Source organism: Gorilla gorilla, chromosome 16 (assembly GCF_029281585.2).
Source record: "Gorilla gorilla gorilla isolate KB3781 chromosome 16, NHGRI_mGorGor1-v2.1_pri, whole genome shotgun sequence".
NCBI classification, from domain to species: Eukaryota; Metazoa; Chordata; class Mammalia; order Primates; family Hominidae; genus Gorilla; species Gorilla gorilla.
In genome coordinates, this window is record NC_073240.2 from 67,594,100 (window position 1) to 67,601,009 (window position 6,910).

A 6,910-nucleotide genomic window follows, 5' to 3' on the forward strand; every position below is an offset into this window, starting at 1 on the left:
CTACACAAGGAAATGATAAAACTAATGAAAGAGATCAACCATCTAAAGAAATGGAGTGTGCAGGAGCGGAAGTGCCCATTGGTGAAGGCAACCCCGCCTCCCCTCCCTGTCCCTGCTCTGCCCACCTGGTCCCCGGAAGTCTGTGTGTGGCTTGGCCGCCTTTGATGCTGGGTCCTGGACCTGTTTGTTGGTCCACAGCCTTTGTCAGTCGTCCTTGCGGGCCAGGTTGAGGCGCAACATAGGCCCAGGAGCCTCAGAGGAGGAAGAGGAGGAGGAGGAAGCTGCTGCAGGAGGCCCATGTCATCCATCTTACTGAGGAGCTGTCAGGGCTGGATGGCCTCCCGCCTCCCACCATCCCACGTCGCTGCCCTGAGGGGTGACCTGGGGGATCGTGCTGATCTCCATTGGACAAACATCGCAGGGCTGACAAGCCGCGTGAATGTTCCATTTAGCTGCTGCACCCCCGCCTACCCGGTGTACCTTCCTTCAGAGGCCATCACCTCAGCAGTTGGCCTGTGAGGCCGGAGCGCTGGCACACAGTGGCTACGGCGGCACCATGTTTGGTGGTCATGGGACCTCAGGACCGTCCTGCATGCTGCTGGCACTCATCTCCCCACCTTGGCGACTACTCCATAGTCAAGTCCCACAAGGACAAGAACAAGAAGCTGGAGGAAGGCAGCCCCGGGTACAACCCCCCTGAAGAGGCGCCAGTGAAGTCTGTGGGGCGGAGGGTCCTGGACGGGCTGAAGCACTGTTACCACGGCTTCAGCCTTCTCTGGATGGACACCAAGATAGCCACACACTCGCTCTCGGGGATTCTCAGTGGCCATATGCTGACCCACCGGGAGCACAGGCAGTTTGTCCGTGTCTGTGCTGACCTCTTTTGCCTGGTCCCGCTCCTCATCTTTGCAGTGGTGCTTTTCATGGAGTTGCTGTTGCCCATCATAGTGAAAATCTTTCCCAACATGTTGCTGTCCACATTTGAGACCCAGTCCATCAAGGAGGAGAGACCGAAGAAGCAGCTATGGGGGAGCTGGAACTGGCTAAATTTCTCCAGGACACCATCGAGGAGAAAAGAAGCCAAGGGGAGGACTGCCAAAGCCTTCTCCATGTTTTTCCAGAAGATCTGAGAGACAGGAAAGACCTAACAATGAAGAAATCATGCGCTTTCCCAAATTATTTGAGGATGAGCTGACCCTGGATAACCTCACCTGCCAGCAGCTGGTGGCATTGTGTGAGCTGCTGGGTCTCCAGGCCATAGGCACCAACAACTTCCTATGCTTCCAGCTCACCATGAGGTTGAGGTCCATAAAGGCCAACAATGAGTTGATTGCTGAGGAAGGGGTGGACAGCCTGAATATCAAGGAATTGCTGTCGACATGTAGAACTCGAGGGATGTGGGCCCTCAGGGTCTCAGAAAACCATCTGAGGAGCCTGCTGAAGCAGTGGCTGGACCTGCATTTGCATCAAGAGATCCCCATATCACTGCTCTTATTGTCCTGAGCTATGTACCTCCCAGACACCCTCTCTCCTACTGACCAGCTCAAATCCACCTTGCCGACTCTTCCAGAGACAGTGGTGAAGGGAGCCCAGGTGAAAGTGGACAAGGTTGAGGGTGAGCAGGTGGACAACAAAGTGAAATTGGAGGCCACATTACAGGAGGAGACGGCCATCCAGCTGGAGCACAGGGAGAATGAGCTGCAGAAGCTATCCCAAGAAACGAAGTGGAAGAAGCCACCCCTGAGAGGCCAGTGGCTGACCAGCAGCCAGAAGTGCCTGATGTGATCCTGCCCTCAGAGGCCCTGAAGGACACTGCCCCTGTGCTGGAGATCTTGAAGGAGGAGAAAATAACTAAAGAAGAAATGGGTGTACTTAGCGATGCATGTTCTAAACTGAAGGAGCAAAATAAGTCCCTAACCAAGGAGAAGGAGGAGCTGGAGCTGCTGAAGGAGGATGTCCAGGACGATAGTGATGACTTGCAAGAGATCAAGAAGGAAGTTTCAAAGACCAGCAAAGAAAAATATGTGGAAAAATCTAAAGCCAGCAAGACACTGACAAAGAGAGTTCAGCAGATGATCTGGCGGATAGACAGCTTGATTGCACAGCTGGAGATGGATCAGAGGCCTGGCAAGCTGGGCCAGGCAGAGAGCTCAGGGGGAGCGGGAGAGAAAGTCATCAGTATCACTGAGCTCATCAGCGCCATGAAGCAAATCAAGAACATTCCAGAAAACAAGCTGATCAGCTTGGCCTCAACACTGGATAAAAGTAAGAATGGCAAGGTCAACATTGACAAGCTCATTAAGGTGATTGAGCTTGTGGACAAAGATGTTCACGTCTCTACCAGTCAGGTGGCTGAGATGGTAGCAATGCTGGAGAAGGAGGAGAGGTGGAGGAGAAGAAGAAGGCTAAGGGAAAGGCTGAGGAGGAGGCTGCAGAAGTGAAGAATTAGGGCTGGTCTTGGCTCTCAGGCATGTTGGTGGCCCTGCAGGTGTCTGCCTCCATCCTGCTTCACTAGCTGTTGTGGTAATGACCATAATAGTGATCGCTTTGAGGTGATTCTTTTTTTTTTTTCAGTACTAGAAGAAATAAATTTTATTTTATTATTATTTTTTTTATTATTATACTGTAAGTCGTAGGGTACATGTGCACAACATGCAGGTTTGTTACATATGTATACATGTGCCGTGTTGGTTTGCTGCACCCATTAACTTGTCATTTACATTAGGTATTTCTCCTAATACTATCCCTCCCCCATCTCCCCATCCCATGACGGGCCCTGGTGTGTGATGTTCCTTGCCCTGTGTCCAAGTGTTCTCATTGTTCAATTCCCACCTATGAGTGAGAACATGCAGTGTTTGGTTTTCTGTCCTTGCAATAGTTTGCTCAGAATGATGGTTTCCAGCTTCATCCACGTTGCTACAAAGGACACGAACTCATCCTTTTTTATGGCTGCATAGTATTCCATGGTGTATATGTGCCACATTTTCTTAATCCAGTCTATCATTTATGGACATTTGGGTTGGTTCCAAGTCTTTGCTATTGTGAATAGTGCCACAATAAACATACATGTGCATGTGTCTTTATAGTAGCATGATTTATAATCCTTTGGATATGTACCCAGTAATGGGATTGCTGGGTCAAATGGTATTTCTAGTTCTAGATCCTTGAGGAATCGCCACACTGTCTTCCACAATGGTTGAACTAGTTTACACTCCCACCAACAGCATAAAAGCGTTCCTATTTCTCCACATCCTCTCCAGCACCTGTTGTTTCCTGACTTTTTAATGCTTTACTTCCAACTATGTGGTCAATTTTGGAATAAATGTGATGAGATGCTGAGAAGAATGTATATTCTGTTGATTTGGGGTCGAGAGTTCTGTAAATGTCTATTAGGTCTGCTTGGTGCTGAGTTCAAGTCCTGGATATCCTTGTTAACTTTCTGTCTCGTTGATCTGTCTAATGTTGACAGTGGGGTGTTAAAGTCTCCCATTATTATTATGTGGGAGTCTAAGTCTCTTTTTTAGGTCTCTCAGGACTTGCTTTATGAATCTGGGTGCTCCTGTATTAGGTGCATATATATTTAGGATAGTTAGCTCTTCTTGTTGAATTGATCCCTTTACCATTATGTAATGGCCTTCTTTGTCTCTTTTGATCTTTGTTGGTTTAAAGTCTGTTTTGTCAGAGACTAGGATTGCAATGCCTGCTTTTTTTTTTTTTGCTTTCCATTTGCTTGGTAGATCTTCCTCCATCCCTTTATTTTGAGCCTACCTGTGTCTCTGCATGTGAGATGGGTCTCCTGAATACAGCACACTGATGGGTCTTGACTCTATCCAATTTGCCAGTCTGTGTCTTTTAACTGGGACATTTAGCCCACTTACATTTAAGGTTAATATTGTTATGTGTGAATTTGATCCTGTCATTATGATGTTAGCTGGTTATTTTGCCCGTTAGTTGATGCAGTTTCTTCCTAGCATTGAAGGTCTTTACAATTTGGCATGTTTTTGCAGTGGCTGGTACCAGTTTTTCCTTTCCATGTTTAGTGCTTCCTTCAGGAGCTCTTATAAGGCAGGCCTGGTGGTGACAAAATCTCTCAGCATTTGCCTGTCTGTAAAGGATTTTATTTCTCCTTCACTTATGAAGCTTAGTTTGGCTGGATATGAAATTCTGGGTTGAAAATTCTTTTCTTTAAGAATGTTGAATATTGGCCCCCACTCTCTTCTGGCTTGTAGAGTTTCTACTGAGAGATCCGCTGTTGGTCTGATGGGCTTCCCTTTGTGGGTAACCCGACCTTTCTCTCTGGCTGCCCTTAACATTTTTTCCTTCATTTCAACCTTGGTGAACCTGACAATTACGTGTCTTGGGGTTGCTCTTCTCGAGGAGCATCTTTGTGGTGTTCTCTGTATTTCCTGAATTTGAATGTTGGCCTGCCTTGCTAGGTTGGGGAAGTTCTCCTGGATAATATCCTGAAGAGTGTTTTCCAGCTTGATTCCATTCTCCCTGTCACTTTAGGGTACACCAATCAAATGTAGATTTGGTCTTTTCACATAGTCCCATATTTCTTGGAGGCTTTGTTCGTTTCTTTTTACTTTTTTTTTATCTAAGCGTCTTTTCTCTCTTCATTTCATTTATTTGATCTTCAATCACTGATACCCTTTCTTCCACTTGATCGAGTTGGCTACTGAAGCTTGTGCATGAGTCATGTATTCTTGTGCCATGGTTTTCAGCTCCATCAGGTCATTTAAGGTCTTCTTTACACTGTTTATTCTAGTTAGCCATTCGTCTAATCTTTTTACAAGGTTTTTAGCTTCCTTGCGATGGGTTTGAACATCCTCCTTCAGCTCAGAGAAGTTTGTTATTACCGACTTTCTGAAGCCTACTTCTGTCAACTCGTCAAAGTCATTCTCCATCCTGCTTTGTTCCATTGCTGGCAAGGAGCTGCGATCCTTTGGAGGAGAAGGGGTGCTCTAGTTTTTATAATTTTCAGCTTTTCTGCTCTGGTTTCTCCCCATTGTGGTTTTATCTACCTTTGGTCTTGGATGATGGTGACCTACAGATGGGGTTTTGGTGTGGATGTCCTTTTTGTTGATGTTGGTGCTATTCCTTCCTGTTTGTTAGTTTTGCTTCTAACAGGTCCCTCAGCTGCAGGTCTGTTGGAGTTTGCTGGAGGTCCACTCCAGACCCTGTTTGCCTGGGTATCACCAGAGGAGGTGGTAGAACAGCAAATATTGCAGAACAGCAAATATTGCTGCCTGATCCTTCCTCTGGAAGCTTTGTCCCAGAGCGGCACCTGGCTGTATGAGGTGTCAGTCGGCCCCTACTGGGAGGTGTCTCCAAGTTAGGCTACATGGGGGTCAGGGACCCACTTGAGGAGGCAGTCTGTCTGTTCTCAGAGCTCAAACACTGTGCTGGGAGAACCACTGCTCTCTTCAGAGCTGTCAGACAGGGACGTTTAAGTCTGCAGAAGTTTCTGCTGCCTTTTGTTCAGCTATGCCCTGCCCCCAGAGATGGAGTCTACAGAGGCAGGTGGGCCTCGTTGAGCTGTGGGGGCTCCACCCAGTTCGAGCTTCCGGGCCACTTTGTTTACCTACTCAAGCCTCAGCAATGGTGGACGCCCCTCCCCCAGCCAGGGTTGCCGCCTCACAGTTCGATCTTGGACTAGCAGTAAGCAAAGCTCCGTGGGCGTGGGACCCGCTGAGCCATGTGCAGCATATAATCTCCTGGTGTGCCATTTGCTAAGAGTGTTGGAAAAGCACCGTGTTTAGATGGCAGTGTCCCAGTTTTCCCAGTACAGTCTGTCATGGCTTCCCTTGGGTAGGAAAGGGAAATCCCCCAACCCCTTGCGCTTCCTGGGTGAGGCAATGCCCCGTCCTGCTTCAGCTTGCCCTCTGTGGGCTGCACCCACTTCCCGACCAGTCCCAATGAGATGAACCAGATACCTCAGTTAGAAATGCAGAAATCACCCGTCTTCTGTGTCAATCACGCTGGGAGCTGCAGACCAGAGCTGTTCTTATTTGGCCATCTTGGAATGCCCCTTGAGGTGATTCTTAATGGCAGGTCTAATACTTTGTCTGAAATAAGTCAGAAGCTTCCATTGAAAAAAAAAAAGAAAGAAAATGGAGAGATATTCCATGCTCATGGATAGGAAAATTCACTATCATTAAGATGACTCTTCCCAACTTGTTCTATAGATTCAATGCAACCCCAATTAACATCTCAGTGAATTATTTTTTGATATTAACAGAACAGTCAACATAATTACTGAAAAAGAAGTCAGATGACTGACACTACTTGACTTCAAAGCTTACTATAAACCTACAGTAATGAAGACAGTGTGATATTCATGAAAGAATAGACAAACAGGTCAATGGAACAGAATAGAGGGCCCAGAAATAGACCCACGTAAATATAGTCAGCTGATCTTTGACAAGGGACCAAAGGTAATTCAATGGAGACAAGATAGTCTTTTCAACAAATGGTGCTAGAACAACTGGGCATCCATATGCAAAACAAACAAACAAACCAACAAACAAAAAGAGTTTAGACACAGACCTTTACACCTTTCATAAAAGTTAACTCAAAATAGATCATAGACCTAAATGTAAAACATAAAACTATAAAATTTCCATAAGATAAAAGAAAATCTAGGTAACTCTGGGTTGGCAATGAGTTTTCAGGAAAAAATGCCAAAACCATGAACCATGAAAGAAAAAATATTTAAATTGGACTTCATTAAAATTAAAAACTTTTGTTATGCAAAAGACACTGTTAAGAGAATGTAAAGACAAGCCACAGACTGGGAGAAAACATTTGCAAGACACATAGCTGATAAAACACTTGTATTCAAAATATATGAAGCCAACCTGGGCAGCATGGTGAAACCCCATTTCTACAAAAAAATACAAAAATTAGC

The 6,910-nt window shown here is 46.1% G+C and overlaps 1 pseudogene; it reads left to right on the forward strand.

Moving 5' to 3' along the window:
* Positions 1-297: 297 nt before the first annotated feature.
* LOC101134201 (mitochondrial proton/calcium exchanger protein-like) lies at positions 298-2,564 on the forward strand (annotated as a pseudogene).
* Positions 2,565-6,910: the final 4,346 nt, after the last annotated feature.